We start from the raw sequence: 18058 nt of genomic DNA, 5'->3' as shown, positions 1-18058 counted from the left end.
TTTCTCCATCACCTACTTTCTCAGCCTAGAAAGATGAAATTAATTCTAAAATCAATTCGGTTTCTCAGCCTATATATCCAAATAATTCCCTTTTCAAAAAAAAAAAAAAAAAAAAAAAAAAAAATTTAAACATTTATCAAAGTTTTCCTTGAGAGGATGTTATTTAAACATTTCCAAATAAATAATTTAACCTTACCAGGGCCTTCTAGAAGCCAGAGATCTTTCCACCATTCAGACTTCCCCCCCTCCTTTGAACCTTCACCCAAATGTTTCCTCTGGAGTGTAGATGCTAAGAAGTAGGCGCTATTGACCGACAAGGTTCCTTTTTTTTGAGCCAGCCTAGATTCGTTTATCACATGTGCCTCTAATGCTTATAGGTATAGAAATGATGCTCTTAACTTCCTCTTCCTTAAAAATTGCAGCCACCAAGTCTCTTTTCCAGGATCTACTGTCCTCATCAATTAGAACTTGCACTCTAGAGTCTGGAGCCAGCATATTTGGAGGGGTTTGAATCTGGTATGTCACTGGTCTAGGGAGCTACTTATCCTTCCATATTTTTATGCTAGCTCCGTTACCTACCCTTCTGACAGTACCTTCTTTTAACAGATCCACATTGGACCAAAGACTTCTCCAGAGGAAAGAGTATGACGAGCCTGTCAATTTAGCCTCCAATAAATCACAACTCTGAAAATATTTCTATTTAAAAACTCTGGAGACCAGCGACTGAGATTCCTTAATCAGCCTCCAAGCTTGCTTAGCCAGTAGAGTTTTGTTAAAGCTGCTAAGATCCCTGAAGCCCAAACCCCCTTGGTTCTTAACCAAGCCTAGATAGCTCCATTATTTCTGGTGAATGCCTCTTCCTTCCCCTTTATGTTGCCACCAAAACCTAGCCAAAAGAGCCTCTATTTCTTTTAGTAACAGAACATGCATTTAAAAAATGCTCATTGTGTAAGCTGGGATGGCTTGCAATACGCTCTTGATAAGGACTTCTTTCCTTGCAGAGGACAGAAGCTTGGTCTTCCAGCTGTTAATCCGTCTCCAAATCTTATCCTTTAGGCTTCTAAAGGTCTCATACTTTGATCGCCCAAACAGCGTTGGGAGGCCAAGGTACTTGTTGTAGTCATTATTTCTTGAGCCATTTACTTGCTGAAGAATGAAGTCCCTGGTTACCTCTTTTGTATTCGAACTAAAGAAAACACTCGTCTTTTTTTTGTTTAAAGTTTTTCCTGATGCCTCCTCATATTGCAGCAAAAGATTATAGATTAAGTACCACTCAGTTAGCATAGCTCTACAAAAAATAACACAGTCGTCAACTCAACAAAGAGGAGATGATTTATTCTCATCCCACCTCGTGTTACAGTTGCTCCTTTAATCAATCCCCTCGATTCAGATTTATTCAGCATGGAAGTAAGGCCTTCAGCACATATTAGGAATAAATACGGTGACAGGGGGTCGCCTTGTCTCAACCCTTTAGATGGAAAGAAACTCTCACTTGGCTCCCCATTTATGACGATAGAATAAGAAACGGACTTTACGCATTCTATCACTAGTCCCGTCCAATTCTTACTAAACCCCAACTTGAAGAGCATGGCCTCTAAAATGTCCCACTCTACTCTATCGTAGGCTTTGGACATGTCCAGCTTGATGACCATAGAACCTTCCCTGCCTTTTCTCTTGGAATTCTTGGAATGAAGTAGCTCGTAAGCCACCATTATATTGTCGGTGATCAGCCTATTTGGTATAAAAGCGCTTTGATTCCAGGAGATTACCTTATCTAAAATTCCTTTCATCCTATTTGCCAGAACCTTAGAGATCAGTTTGTAAATCACATTGCAAAGTGAAATGGGCCTATATTCATGCATTGAGATGGGGAACTTAACCATGGGAATAAGGACCAGGTGAGTATGGTTCCAGTCCTTTGGTAGTTTCCTAGTTATGAAGAAATCTAAAACAACTTTAGAGACATCGTGACTCACTGATTTCCATTGATCCTGAAAAAAACTAGGCTGAAACCATCGGGTCCTGGGGACTTGAATGGGGACATTTGCTTGAGAGCCACCTCCACTTCTTCAACTGTACAAGGCCTATCCAACTGTTGGAGCATTTCATCAGTCACTCTTGAGTCTACCCCATGAATACATTGGTTGATTCTTGCTGGACTGGGTTGTGAGGACTGGAAAATTGCAGAAAAAAAGCTCTTGAAACCAACTGCTATATTTTCCTTATCCATCAACTCAACACCTTCCGAATCGATAACTCCATTAATAGAGTTTCTCTTTCTTCTCTGATTTACACATGCATGGTAGAACTTTGTGTTTTTGTCACCCCTTATTAGCCAGTGTTTCTTAGCCCTTTGCCTCCACCATGTATCTTCCTGGTCCAACTGAGACAGTTAGAACTTTCTTAGCGCTTGTTTATATTAAGTCTTAACTGAGACAGTGAAGATGTGCATTGCGTAGTGTTATCCTGTTATAAGAGTTATATTATATTACACATCTTTCACTTTAATATGTTTTTCTTTATCAATTATTATATCCAACTCTTAATTTTTTTTAAATATTAAATTTAGAGTTTAACAGACAATGTTACATAAATATAGTAAGGTGTGCAAATCTCATGTATTTTGTTTTAAAAAGTGAATTTTTTCATGTGGATTTCAGATTTATCTATTTTTTTTTTAAAGGAAGTATGTGAGACTTGCACACTATAGAATTGTACAAATAATTCATCTAATAGGGTAGAAGTAAGATGAAGTGTAGTTATATAATATCTTCTTATAATAAAATTTAAAATACAATTAATAATTTTTAATGATATGAAATAGTGCAATAAGATAAGAATATCCCATAATCATATATTGATATTTTGAAAATATTTAATAATTACTTGACATATGAGATAAAAAATATCAATGCCAATGTAAGGTAAAATGTGCATGCATTAATGGATTGATTCACCCAACCTCCCCATGACTAGGGTTAAACATATGTTTGATAAAGAATAATTTTATTTGAAATCCTTTACACCACACATCATAGACGTTATATAAGTTGATTTGGAAGATAAATTTTAAAATTTGAATCCTAGAAATCAAATAATGTTATGTGAATATATATGGTGTAACAGCTTTTAAATATCACTACTTGTCTAATAAATAATGAAAAAACATATTATTTTTCTCTCTAGTGCAATTTTGAATGAAATTAGACCACTTGCATCGGTCTCTTCAAAATGGAGGAATCTTCAAAATTTGAATGGTTTGTGGTTAAAATCCTTACATTAGATCTAAACAATCAAAACTCTAACTTTGAGTTATAGTGTATTTACTTTCATCTTCATATTTGAAGAGACACTGTTCATGGTCTATTCTTATTATTTTATTACAAAATCACTTCCTCCAACTTTTAGATTAATGCCACCACAGTTTAAGAATTAATCAGGATTAATTAGGTTGAGAAAAAAAATTAGTTGGGAAACAATAATTTAAGTATCAAATTAAATTATTAATTAACATATGGTTAGTGTAATTGTAAATATGAAAAAAATAACTTAAAAATATTATTATTAAAAAAATAATATTATATTATTATTTTGACTAATCTAGTAGCTAGTCTAATGTGGCGTTATGACTATGGAGATTTTGGATTTACTGAAAACATGCACTTCTCATCAAATTTTAGAGATAACTTTAATGAAGGTGAAAATCATTACAAATTTAGATGAATAAATAAGAAGATATAACTTGATTAGATATTCACTACTGACCAGAGTCCTAGGCCTAACTCCTTAACCAAAACATGCAGCTGGCCAAGCAGAGAATTTCCATAAAAAACCTCCCTATGACACTACGAATATCAAACAATTACATACATAGATACTTAATTCCAAACAACATTGGCATCAGATCATGACCCACGTAATCAGGATGCCCTTTATTATTGCAGAGCATTACAGATCAAACATGATCCACATAATAGCCATCTATTTAAAGTGGTCATGGCTATACATGAAACTTCTTCCGAAGCCTATTTCTTCGACATTTGCCTTCCAATGCTCGTCAAAACGCTCCAATATGGCCATCATTTTCCCCCCACGATCAGAGACCCACATTCCATTCTCGCCGCTCAGCACAACCCATCCCCTTTTATCAGTCTTGAAGAGATCCAAAAGCTTGTTCACTTTCTCCAAATTCCCATGAGTGACTTTCAATAAACGTTCTTTAGCATCGATTTTGTTGTCGTTTCCAATCGAATACCGCATTATGGAAATGCCTAGTTTGGTTATGAGCTTATCTTGAGCCACATGACCTGCCATCTGATCAAATGTTTTGATCCATTCTTTGTCTTGGCCACCGTAGAAGAAAGTGTACTTGGGTTTCTGATTGAACAAGATAATTAAGATCATGTCAAACCTCAAAAGTTTATTTGAATCCACATTATAAACTGTATTAATGCCCATGCGCCACACGTTTTCTCAGAGAGGGTCTAGCTCGTGAGCCCCGCGTGTTCCACGCGCTCCAGACCCTAGACACGCGCCTACGCATTTTAACATGGTCCATGGGCGACAAAGTTCCTGTCTTGGTAATTTTGCTGATCCTTGTGCTACTCGAGGTTGATCTTGACGAAACAAGACTTGTAGCTAACAAAATCAGGCGTTTCGGACACAACGGTGCTGTCCGTTTTGCAAGATTCTACCTCGAAGATCCTATACTTACACTTTGAACTTAGAATCAGTTTAAGTCCATGGATGATTTAGCATCAGGCACCATGATAAAGCTGACTAACTCGAACTATAGTCTTTGGAGACCTTAGATGGAGGATCTCTTAAAGATTTGTCTGTCCAATTGGAAAATGAAGGGAAAAAGTCAGATGAAGTTACGAATCTGGTGTGGAAAAAGATGCACAAGAAGACTATCGGTCAAATCAAGCAATGGATCGACCAAAGTGTCTTTCACCACGTGGCCCAAGAGACGGATACATATGTCCTCTGGAAAAACCCGTGGAGGGTCATGTGGGCCATAAAAGTTTCTGGATGCTTGAGGGGATCCTTAGATCCATCGTGCATTTGCATTTGAGGGAATTTGAACTTGGGTAGGAGCGGAGCAGCCATGACCTCCGCATTGTATTGAAAATTAGTGCTTGTGAGCAGTTGGTCCACAGAGGATGATGCACCCATCTTCCTGGCTATCTCCTCGTATTTATCCGTAAGACCACACAACTCGTGATGCATCTATCTTCTCTCTTCGTTGACTGCATCTACTCCCATTGGGCTCCACGACTCGGCGTGTTCACTCTGACCTAGTTCAACATCTTCCGATGGTCCATCGCTTCCTCTTCCCAGAGCTTCATTCTCATGCTAGAGCCTCCCCACTTCCATTGCAGTCTTCTAACCACGTCTTCCACTTCAGCGAGCATTGCTTCCACGCTTCTTGTTTATTCTTCTTGTTCGCAGGTGGTCTGCAAGTGCATTGTTGCCGACATACAAATGACATGTTATTCAAAAAGATCCCACAAATGACGCTACTGTTGATGTTGTGTTTCGTACCTTGGGCAACTCCTTCCAGGGGGTCTTGTTGGCCTGCAAAACACTTAAGAATGCGGGCTTGGGGTGGCGCGGGACCCCTCCGATGCCAAAGTTAGTAGGGAGAATGAAGTATCATGGGAAGGACGAACAACTTGAGCGTATGAGAAAGAGGAGAGGAAGCTAATCCGTTAACTATACTTGGGGATGGGTTTATCTACATTGATTGAGGTGGTCCTCACTCGCTATCAGAACATTTTACGCGCATCATACTGGACGCAGCACTTGTGGCAGGGTGACTACTTGTTGCCTCAGGTGCCGTGTTGCTGTATCGAACGTGGTTGTGTCTCCTGACACGTCTGTTTCTTGTGTTAGGTGGAGGAGGTGCGCCCACCATCTGGATTTCTGGAAAATGTGTGATTCCAGCCGGGGTTGTTGCTGGTGGCTACCTTTGGGCATTTAATGTGGCGTGGCCTCCTGCCGTGCGAGTTGGCTACGACACATTTAGATATGCGACTTCCCTTTCATTTTCTCTCATTGACATGTACATCATGGACCAGGCCTAGGTTCTCCCTTCTCATTCTCACAGAGGTGGACTGCCCATGGGTTAAGTGGGCCTTCGGGAAAGGGAGTATAGTCGCCCTGGTAGGACTGGTAAATATCCATTTCAGAATGGTTTTAGACGTAGTTGCAACATTTGAACAATATATAATAGTTGACCATCTGATCATATATTACTCTTTTTTGAACTATTTGTTGTAACACACCGCAAGTTACTTAAGAACAAATATGCTGAAATTGCTCACTTTGAGGAGGCACGTTCATAGAAGAATGAAAAAGATGAGAAAAGGCAGAAAATAGACTTTTCATTTAGTTTCTCTATGCCCTTTTCGGTAGCTATAGTAACCTTATATGAAGGTCTTACAAAAAAGGAAAAAGACCTTAGCCTTAAACAAGACTCACGACTGTTAACTAAACAAACTCAATAAAAGAAAGCAAACCAACTAAGGCCCAGCTACTTTGTAGCCCACTCCATAAGATGAAATAACAACTAAGTAAATCAGTTCCTATTGGACTTGGCCCTAGCCCGGCCCAACCATTCCATTCATGGACTGTGACAAACCATCCCCCATAGAAGCACATTGTCCACATGGTGCGGTATCTTTGCCCACAATTGTCCCACCAACAGTATCAACTAAGCGACAAGAATTTTCTTTGCACCAAAGCCATTTCATATTTCATAATACTAACACCATCGAGGGGTGTTGCTACATATACCAATCCCATAGTTTCGATATTTTGGTACCCATTAACTTTCAGTTGTGTAAGTTCCTTGCAACCAGTTGCAATTACTTCTAAGCCCTTTTCGCTTAGGAGATAACAACCACTTAGGGTAAGATTGCCAATTGCTTGTAGACGCCTATTAGTAAATCTCTGTAAGCCGTATAGAACTCCAGCAATGAATAACCAGTGCCAATAGCTACTAAAGTCTCATCAGTATCATTAACACATTGTAGCTTCAGAATTTTCAAAACAGGACATCCCTTGGCCACAACAAGTAACGCTTTGTTGCTTATGTACTCTAAATCCAATGACAAGGTCTCCAAAGATTTGCAGAGCGACCCAACTACTTCTAGTGAGATGTCAGTTATTTTTGCACAAGTTGCAACAAAACACCAAGATGCCTTTGACTCATCATCCATTACAAACAATATTGGGGACAAGAGATCACTCATACTCTGGAAATAACGAAGATCGAAGTTGTAGAATGATTATGTTAGCAAAATATCACACATCATATACACATTTGCATTATCATCCCCATCGTAGACGAAGATCGATCTGTCAGTGCATATCGCATCATTTTCAATAAGGCATTTTCTCTCCCTAAATTTTGTAAATCGTTTTGCCTGATCAGGGGAGATATTCTGCCATTGAATTTTTATTGTCTCATACTTTGTCTTTTTAAGGGACCTATGACATTCTTTCTCAGCATATGCTGAATCATAGCGATGGTATCCATGCAAGAATGCCCATAACTCCTTCCATAATCCCTGCTCCACTCCAGCATAAAATATTCTATTTCTTAAAGCTTTTGAATCCATGATTCTTCCTCTAGAATCCAAGAGCATGGACAACTCATTCGGCAAAAAATTAAGCAGCTGAGGTGCAAATTTCTTATCTTCTAAAACTTTCAAACCCATGAATATTTTCCCTCCACCATAGATTACAAGCAAGGTAGAAAGGACTTTATATCAGTGTTTTTAATTTTGTATCGTACGGGCCTATACAACCGAAATTTTTCGTACTGAGTGGCCGGTACAGGTATCATATGTGTTTCGTACCGGCCAAAATACCGGCCTGTAATTTTTTTTTTCATTTTTTCAAAGTACAAACTTATTTTTTGACCTCTAATTCAGATTAGGCTATTTATAATATATATATAATTTATTCATATATAGACTATTATTTTGAAATATAATTTATATATATTTAGATATATAATTTATTCATATATCGACTATCCCGAAACGGTACATGAAACAGTGCCGGTATCGAAATATTTCGTTCCAATGCCTTGACTGGAATGACATCCGGTACGGTATTCAAAACAATGCTTTATATACCTCAGCCATACCTTTGATTGTATACTGAGCACTAGGATCTCGACGAAATTGAGATGCACACCACCTTAAGGAGGGCCAGTCACTCCTCGGACCCCCCTTTCCACGAAAGCAGGCCCCTCGCCCCCCCCCCCACCCCCAAAAGCCTCCACCACCGCTACTAACACCACTGAATCCATTATAGCCACCTGTAGATGTAGCTTGTGGCTATCCGACGAGGAGTTGGTTGGTATTGAACTGCACCTCTACGACCTTGAGGAGCCTATGGTCGATCGAAAGAAAGAGCTTCTCGTCGTGGTCTAGCCCAACGGTTTAGAGGATCTTTGTTCATTTCATAACCTCAGGACGAGAAAGGACTCGGAGGTTCAGGTTTTGATTGCCCAAATATGGGTGGTTGCGGTGGTCGTGGAAGGAGGATGAGCAGTGGTCGTGGGTGTCGTTGCAGAGCTCGATGGACCAGGTCGTGAGGAAATATCAAGTGAAAATATGATCTGTGGGAAATATTGGGGAGAAGGATGCTTTGCTGAGTGGAAACAACATTGATAGAGATAAAGGTTAAAGAAGAAGAAACGTGAGGGTTGTAATTAGAGACCACCAGGATCAAGTTTCCATCTAGTATTTAGATTCATCCCAATGCTTAAGTTATTGCTAGACTTGACCGACATAAATGAAAGAGAAATGAAATAATTCTTGAGAGTAAAGGAAGGTCCAGATAGTCGGCGATGAAGATAAGAGAATGGAGAAAATGGTCTCTTATTTCTAATGGGATTTATGGGAACACGAGAAAGAGGAAAATGATCCGAGTTGACTACCTCTTTTTCTTCTACACTTGCTGCGCATTTTTCCTTTTTATGCATAATGTAGAGTTGGTGTTCCAGATAGGTGAACTCTTCATTAAAGTTCTTCCTGAGGCCTTCAAAGCCGTTCTTGACATTTTTGAATGTTTGCAGAATAACTTCATAGCATTGTTGTGATTGCTCGACCGACTCTTTGATTTTGAGTAATGATGAGATAATTTCCTCTATTTCCATAGCTTGATAATACAGAAATCGGTGTCTCTCTGATACCAATTATAACACACCTTAAGTTACTTAAGAAAAAATATGTTGAAATTGCTCATTTCGAGGAGAGCACTCCATAGAAAAATGAAGAAGATGAGAAGAGAAGGAAAATAGACTTTTTATTAGTTTCTTTCTCGATGCCCCTTTCGGTAGTTACAATAACCTTATATGAAGGTCTTGCAACAAAGTAAAAATGCCTTAGCCTTAAACTAGATCCACGATTGTTAACTAAACAAACTCAATAAAAGAAAGCAAGACAACTAAGGCCTAGCTACTCTGCGGCCCACTCCATAAGATGAAATAACAAGTAAATTAGTCCCTGTTAGACTTGGCCCAAGCCCAACCCAACCATTCCATTCATGGATTGTGACATTTGCATTCAATATTCGAATGTGATATCAACTTTTCGAACACTTGAAACCATTCGGTTTGATATATGCGGTTCAAATAACAAACTCTGTTATCAACTTTTCGAACGAAATTGAGGGACAAAACACTTGGTGGGTTTGGAGAAGCTCTTAGTGGAAAATAACCAAAATCACTTTATTAAGATATTAGCAAACACGTGCAAGACAAACATATTATAACTAGAGATCATCGCTTTCACTCTTATATGCAGGGGCGGAACTAGGATTTGGTGCGTGTGGGGCGATTAGTAAAGTGTGTCGTATGTATGAGTGAATAGTAACCGACATTTAAGGTAGCAAAATGTGTCATCGACATTTAACATTAACCATATAAAGTTGTTATATAAGGACAAACTAAATTATTAAAACCATTCATCTAAACCTCTTACTTGAGCTCCATCAAATTCAAATGAAGATAAAAATTAAGATAGAAATAATCATGTAAGATTTTTTAAAATAAAGGATAAAAATTAAGTAAACAAAGATAATTTTTTTGTTGAATTTACGATTGAATATTGTAAAGTCTCTATAATATATATAGAAATAACTATGTGAGATTTGTTGCATTCACACCTAATTGTTAACTCAATGGTAGTTATATATATAATATATGTACTTATTAACAAAACTAATCCAAACAAGCTAGCTAGTGGAAGACTTAAAAGGAAAAGTGTAAATAAATAGAAAAAATGAGGTTGTAAATTTACCAAATATCTTATAAAAAGAGATCAAGATATATATTTTATTACCACTTATGAGATGTAAAAAAAAAAAAAAGAGAATGTGAAATTTTATTAATGACAAAAAATAGGTGTAATTATGAAAAAATGATTAAAAAACTAAAAGAAACCTAGACAACTAAGTACTAAATGAGATTTTTGAAAATATTTTGGAGGGGTGAATTATCTTTATATTAAGATATCTTTAAAAAATCATATATTAAACTATATTTTTAAAAAATTTTAGAGAGTAAATTATCTTTATATTAAGATATCTTTAAAAAAATTATATATTAATTCATATTTTTAAAAAATTTTGAGGGGCAACCACTAACGTAGTGATAGAAACCCATGTTTAGTGGCCCATGGCCAAGGCCCTAGCCATGTGGGGACAAGGCTAGAGAACCCCAAAATAGCCTTAGGGGCATGCCATGGGGCTTGCCTTGACATGCCCAGGGTGCCCAAGGGAGCTGGTGACCAAACCAGCCCATTCAGCATGCAGCCCGCACAGCACGAATGCCGCGCGCTCGCGCAGCACGCCCAGCGCCCACATCTGCGCGCACGCCCGCGCGCATGCCTAGCGCGCGCGCGCCCCAGCAGGCCCAGCGCCCCAGCGCCTAGCCCCCAGCGCCCAGGCAGCCAGCCTGGGCCATGCCAGCCTGCCCACGCCCAGACCAGCCCAGGGCCTTGCCAGCCACATCCCAACAGCCAACCTAGCCCATCCATGAGCTCATGCATGCCATGGGTCAACTTGACCCATGCCAACTATGTTATTTTTAATTAGTTATTTTTATTTAATTATTTATTTTCCAAGGGACCTATTGGGAGTTTCCAAGTTGTATTCTCTATAAATATGACCCTTAGTCATTTCATTCACATTTTTTGGGCAAAACTCTTAGAGAGAGCATTATTGTTTGAGAGGTCATTTTCGGTGCCTTAGCACTTGGGCTTGTCGGGTGATATTCGTTGATCCCAAGAAGAGGATTACACTTTGCAATTCTTTGAATAAGTGTAGTTCGAATTTCTTGTTCATGCAACTTGGTGCAATTCATGAATGCAACTTGGTGCAATTCATGAATCCAAGTTGGTTTATCAATATATGAGGTTATTCAATACTTGTGCAACTCGTGAATCAAGTTTGGATTATCTTAGTGTTCTTTCTTTTATTTTATTCAAGACATAAGAGTTCTTACTTGTGTTCTTGAGGGTCTTCGTATTGTTCTTGGTGTTCTTCATTATATTCGGCTATTCAATCCATTTGATCTTCATTTTCGGCCAACTAAAGTGTTATTCAACTTTCCATAGGTTGATTTAACTCTTGTGTTGCCCTAGCCGAATATTGATAGTTGGTAAGACAAGTCCCATTCGGCCATCAATTGCCATATTGGGAATTGCCTAAACCGTCCATATCACTATCCATTTACAGCTCAAGCATTTAGGAAACTTTCCTAATTTCATCCCCATCCATTTTCGGCTATTCAATCCCTTCAACCCTAATTTTCGACCACAAAGGTGTTAGTCAACTTTCCATAAGTTGATTTAATCCCTTTGGTTGCCTTAGCCGAATATCAATATTTGGTAAGTCAAATCCCATTCGGCCGTCTCTTGCCTTATTGGGACTTGCCTAGCCACCAATAATACCTTCCATTTACATCCAAAACAATTAGGAAACTTTCCTAATTCCAACCTTATCCCATTTCGGCAACCCTAGCCACCACTCTCACTATCCCACTTTGGTAACCCTAGCCGCCCCATCCATTTCCATTTAGGACAAACCCTAGCCGCCACTCTCATTTCCATTTAGGACAAACCCTAGCCGCCACACTCTGTTACCATTTTGGGCCAACCCTAGCCGCCCATAATACCTTCCATTTACATCCCAAACAATTAGGAAACTTTCCTAATTTCGGCACTATCCTATTTTGGACAACCCTAGCCGCCACACTCATTTCCTATTTTGGAGAAACCCTAGCTGCCACATTCATTTCATATTTTGGGACAAACCCTAGCCGCCCACCTCACTATCCATTTCGGGAAACCCTAAATCCACACCATTGCCGTGCACCCTTACCACCTTCCTAACCATACACTTCCATCATCCATTCCCAACATCCCACTCCCTTACTAGCCGAAACACTTAACCTTACATTGGCATATTGGTCACCTTGACCATCTTTGGACGTGGACCAAGCAAGAGAAGAACCTAGACTCGGTCATTTCAAGGTTCCCATTAGATTGGCGAACCAAGTGTTTAGGGACTAGACTGGGGTCCCTAACACGTAGTCCGCCCCTGCCTACACGCACAACAGATTCACTCTCTTTATTTTAATTGTCACACTCACGCTAACTCTTTTTAGGCATCGTTTTGATCAAGATAAATCTAGGCTTTTCTGGATTAGGCCTTTTTGAATGATTGTGACTTGATATAGAACTTTCTAAGGAGAGAATAGTGTTGCCGCCTTTAACAACACCTTCGTCCAGTAACTTTTTTCCCATTCGAAAAGCCTTTGAACGAGTTGGGTGGATTTCGTCATAAAAGATATTTTTGAGACGAAATTACAATTTTCATCCCAAAAAAGGTTTTTTGGTATTTGTAGTGCCTATGTTCGCATAAATAATGAATTGGCTCATCCGTGCGTGAGTCCAATAAAGAATTAAAATATGATTTTTCAATTTAATAAGCATATATATATATATATATATATATTTTTTTTTTTCAATTTAGAAAGAGGCCATAAATGATATCGTATTGACTTTGAGGGACATTCATAAAGTTTCCAACTTGTACGTAGCTTGAATGGATCCCACAACCCATGCACTTATTACAAACTTCCATGAAATAAGCAAAAACCACTACAAGAAAAACCTTCTTTACTAGTGATTTTATAATCGCCACTAAGAAAATCGCTGCTAATGCTACTTTTTTTATAGCGATTTTATATTCGCCGCATGTTTTAAACACTACATGCCCAATTTGGGTCCTGACTTAACTTAATTTGGTGCTGTAGCGATTTATTTTGTATTGGCAACGATTTTTAATCGCCGTAAAAGGTATTTTAAGTAACAGCGATTAAAATATCGCTGCAACTAATCGTGGGCGCCAAAGTAATCTGATTACTTTCCCCCAATTTACTTTCCCCCCAAAACACTACTCGTTTTGCAATCCCCCCTGAGACGAAACCCGGACCAAATCGCTACACCCATTGCCGATGGTCACGGCTGTTTGCGACGGACGGAAGGCCACTCGAAGGCTTCATTGCCGTAACTACGTCGTTTACATTCGGAGTCCCATTTTCCCACACCCTTCCCCCCTAGTTCCTCTTTCTCCATGGACAACCCACCTGCAAAATTACGTTCCTCATAACCCAGCTTGCACCGAGACTTTCATTGTGTGTTTTTCGCTTCATTTTCGAGCCGTTCCTTGCCCCTAGAGAGTCGCCGCACAGTGCCTCCATATTTGGCTTGGAGATAAGTTTTTGGGGCTTCATTTCCCTGTCGATCGAGTGTAATTTTCAGATAATATATTCCCATTCAGGTATATTTTCTTGTCTACTCTTTTTATGACAGAAACCTTCATGCATAATACTTATTTTTCGGCTTCATTCCCATGTTCTTCCGTTTTGGTATTCTGCTATGTTTGTATATATGGATTTACAATTACAGTGTCAATCTTAGTCCCATGTTCTTCCTTGAGGTTCAATTTTTGTATACCTCCCTTTTCTGTATGTAATTACTGGTGATGTTGAACCCTGAAACCGAGCCTTTTCTCTCTGCATTTATGGCCCCTTTTAGGGGAAAATGAAGTTGGATCTATTATGTTTTAGTACTATCCTCAATTGAAACATTATAATTAAGATCATAACTTCAATTAAAAACCCCTTTAGTTTAAAGTTAGTTATAGGGTATTTCGAATATGATCAATTTTTGTAGTTAATATTCATATATCTATGTTCTTGCTAGTTGGGGAAACTCAAGTTCTTTCTAGTACTAGTCAATTAAACAGCTGAGCAGAGGCAAAAATTTCCCTTAGGGTTTCAAGTGCTATAATACTTGTCAATACCATAAGCCATTGACAAGTTTTCTGTACTAAATATTTAGGCAAACACTAGTCTATACATTGGGGAACTCAAGTTCTTTCAGCATATACAGATTAATTTTGGGTTCCAATATAAATTAATGATCAATTAATTAATTTATCACAGCAAACTATATACAAATGCGAGTAGGGGTGTATATATAAGTAGGTATGTATTTCAGTTTGTATGACAACTATTTCTAATTTCTGTTTGTGATCAACCAAACATTTATCTTTGTATATGATCTATAAATATATACTTTTAGCATTTACATAGTACTAGGCTTTTTGTGTTATTACTTTTAAGAATGAAGCTAAAGTATATGAATCTTTTATACCAACATATTTGTGTTATTACTTCTAATATTTAGTCTATAAAGCCACCACCCGGCCAATTTTGTAATTACTAATTAAATGAAAACTAAATAATATTTCGCGCAAAGAGTTAAATTTATCAACTAAAATATAATACATCAATCCAGAAATAAAATTCTTGTTTAAAGTCTGAATTTACTAAAATATAATTAGTGTTTGAATGGCAATATCAGTGTTTGCATTTCTTTTTGGTTTGTGGCGGAGAGGAGTTAACGATGACTTGTATTTTGTCTGTGGGACGACATTAATGCTTAATGGTTTGAATGGCAATTGCCAATTGCTATCAAGCCGCCCAACCATATGCTGGCCCGTCAAAATTTTGATGGAAATCCGGAAGCCATGCATCATTATGAGGTTGAAACCTGCATGCATGTTCTTATAATGACGAGGCTCTACATCTATGAGAGCCATTTTCAACTGCCATATCAGGAATTCTGTTGCTGCATTGCATGCTAGTTTGTTGTAGCAGATATTCCATCATCATCATCAGCAGCATGCAGCAGCATCTGTGATTAAGAAATGATGATGATGATGGATACGATCCTAACATTCCACCATCCCTTACCGTTGATCAGAGTCTATTTATCTAGATTCTGAATTTGGTTGCATTACAATCCCTGGCACGGGTTGCCATTTCATGCAAAAAGAGAAGAAACTAAACAGGAAAGGAAGCTTGTTTAGTTTAATCTGAAGCAGTAGTTTGCTATCACGTTTTCCTTGAAAGCTACTCCAACACCCAGAGGCAGGCTTTTTTGGGTCAGAAATTAGGTAAAATTCTGATCCAAAGGGCTTATTTACAGATGCACCTATCTACTAGAATAGACAAATACAGCTGAATAAACTTCTTAACGATTTCAATAGCTTAAGCCTTAAGATATTGCATATATGTATGAGAATCGACTCAAGCAATTAAGTGGATTTGGTTAATGTAAGCTTGGGCATAACATTAATTAAATTTTAAGCTTCAACAAAAATAGACACGAACAAGGAAATAAATGGTTGTTGGAACTTGTAATGCACGTATAATAAGAAAACTGATTGATAATAATAACAAAGAAGAAAATCAGGAGGCAATAAGTTTTAATGGAAATTAACGTTAATCTACATACCCAACCAACTCCATTTTTTGTTTCATATAGTAGTACTAACACACATTATTGTTTAAAGTCTGAATTTACTAAAATATAATTAAATGAAAATCTTGTTTGGATGTGAAAATCTTCTACGATTTTCTGGGAAAAGATCTTTCATTAACGAAGATTGTGATGGACTATTGATCAATATGTTGATCTTGTCTTGACTATATAAAGATCCATAGAGATTATATATATACATGGAGGTATGGAGTTAAAGGTTTTTAGAGGAAATTATTCAAAGGTCTGGTGCATGCATGTCGGATTATAGATTACACACTCAGCATTTATAGGCTTACGTGAATATTAAATTCACGTATTTCGTGCGTGAATATTAACAGCTATTATATATATATATATATATATATATATAGGAAACTTCATAAAAAAACATTGGTCCAAGGATTCAATATAAAACACATGAGAATCTACAATTCTTCCCAAAACCAATAAACTAATTGATCAAGGATCGATTTGTGGGAAAACAAAGTGAAAATTAACTCAAGTCTAGAGTTGACGAGTACGCGCGCGCGTAGATTATAAAGAAACTCCAAAACTATATATGAACAAAGTAGATTATATATAAAGCGTACTATATATTGGGATCCTTTAGTTGCTCTCCTCAGTCGAACCTCAATTTCTTCAAAGTGGCTTATTATTGGCAAGTTGACTCCTTCCCAATGATATGTTAAGGTACTGTTCTGTGCTAGATCTAGGCCTTCTAAGAAAGGAAATGGGATAAAAGTTGATGGGTGTGGATCAATTTAACATGAAATGGGATAAAAGTTGATATATATATATATATATATATATTTATATTGAATGATTTTATTCTCAGCTAATTTTTTGTTCTTCTTTCTCAAGCCATGCAATTGAACCAAGTACTACTACCTACAATGAATTCAAGTTCTAAAATTACCTAATTTTTTAGACTCTAGCTATAAATCAAGATCAGATCAAAGTCCCTTATTAGGAAAAGAATGGATGGTTGGATGGTTGAGTGTTCAATTGGCAAAGCCTAGCTCTTATTGCTGGATACAAACCTAGCTAGAAAGGCTAGAATCGAATCTTTAATTACATAAACCAGACAAGGATTAATTCAAAGAATAAAGGCTGTTTACTACATGTTTGGAAAGCTTATGTATATATATGTATATATATAGGAGGGCCAGCATGATGGTTCTATTTGCAGTGAAACAAGAAGGAATTTCATATCAGAATGGATTCATTTATGATGTGAATAAATGCTGGATGTAGATATGGAGGGATGTTTGGTCCAGAAAACTAGAGGAGATGTTTAGCCACCCACCATTCGTTTCATTAAATATATATTTTTCTGTGGTGGTGATGATTTTCAAATTCAAGGCATTTTATACAATCACCTTCCATATTGCCTTTCAAATCATGAGGTGTCTATCTGTTTCAGTGTCTTGTCCTCCATGAAACCTCTCAAGTTAGCATTAAAGTAGAGGTGGGGCCAAAGGTCATGGTGGGTATGAACAAGGTTTTGCTTTGAACTTATTTCAAACATAATGTCACTGTCATATGGATTAGAAGCATGCTGAAGGGAGCTGTTGAGTGTGTGACTTTGAGATGCTCTGAATATGTGTATGCACTCCTGAATGATCAGCATCTCATGCCAACAGACACATCCTGCCCCTCCAATGATGTCAGTATCTTAGTTTGCATAAGCATGGAAAACTAAATCATATGCTTAGGGGTGCCCAAAGTTCTCAAATATTTCCAAGAAGCCAACACATTCTGCCCCTCCAATACCAAAATGCTTGACAGTTAGGCTGCCTCTTGGAACCAGCAGTGGCAGTTTTACAGCTGGGGATTAAATTCAGTACCTTTCTGACCAGGAGGAAGGCTGCAGGGAGAACTCCAAACATGTACCAATTCTAACAAAAACTGTGAATGGGGAAATGAGATGAGATATGTCAGGTCAAATTTAAAATTCTCAAAGGCTTAAAAGAAACAGATTAATTTAAATAGGATAGCCTAAACTGAAACTTGTGCTGGAAATCCCTCGACTTTTTGTTTCCTTCATCATTGAAAATTGTTTGTGCTATTACTGCTTGAAAGGGATAATTGCATAGCTGTTTTTCTAGGTGAAGGTACTACAAGTATGATGCTATAAGCAT

This window comes from Juglans regia, chromosome 15 (assembly GCF_001411555.2).
Source record: "Juglans regia cultivar Chandler chromosome 15, Walnut 2.0, whole genome shotgun sequence".
NCBI lineage: Eukaryota > Viridiplantae > Streptophyta > Magnoliopsida > Fagales > Juglandaceae > Juglans > Juglans regia.
The sequence above is the reverse complement of the archived record's forward strand: the minus strand, read 5'-3'. Positions refer to the sequence as shown.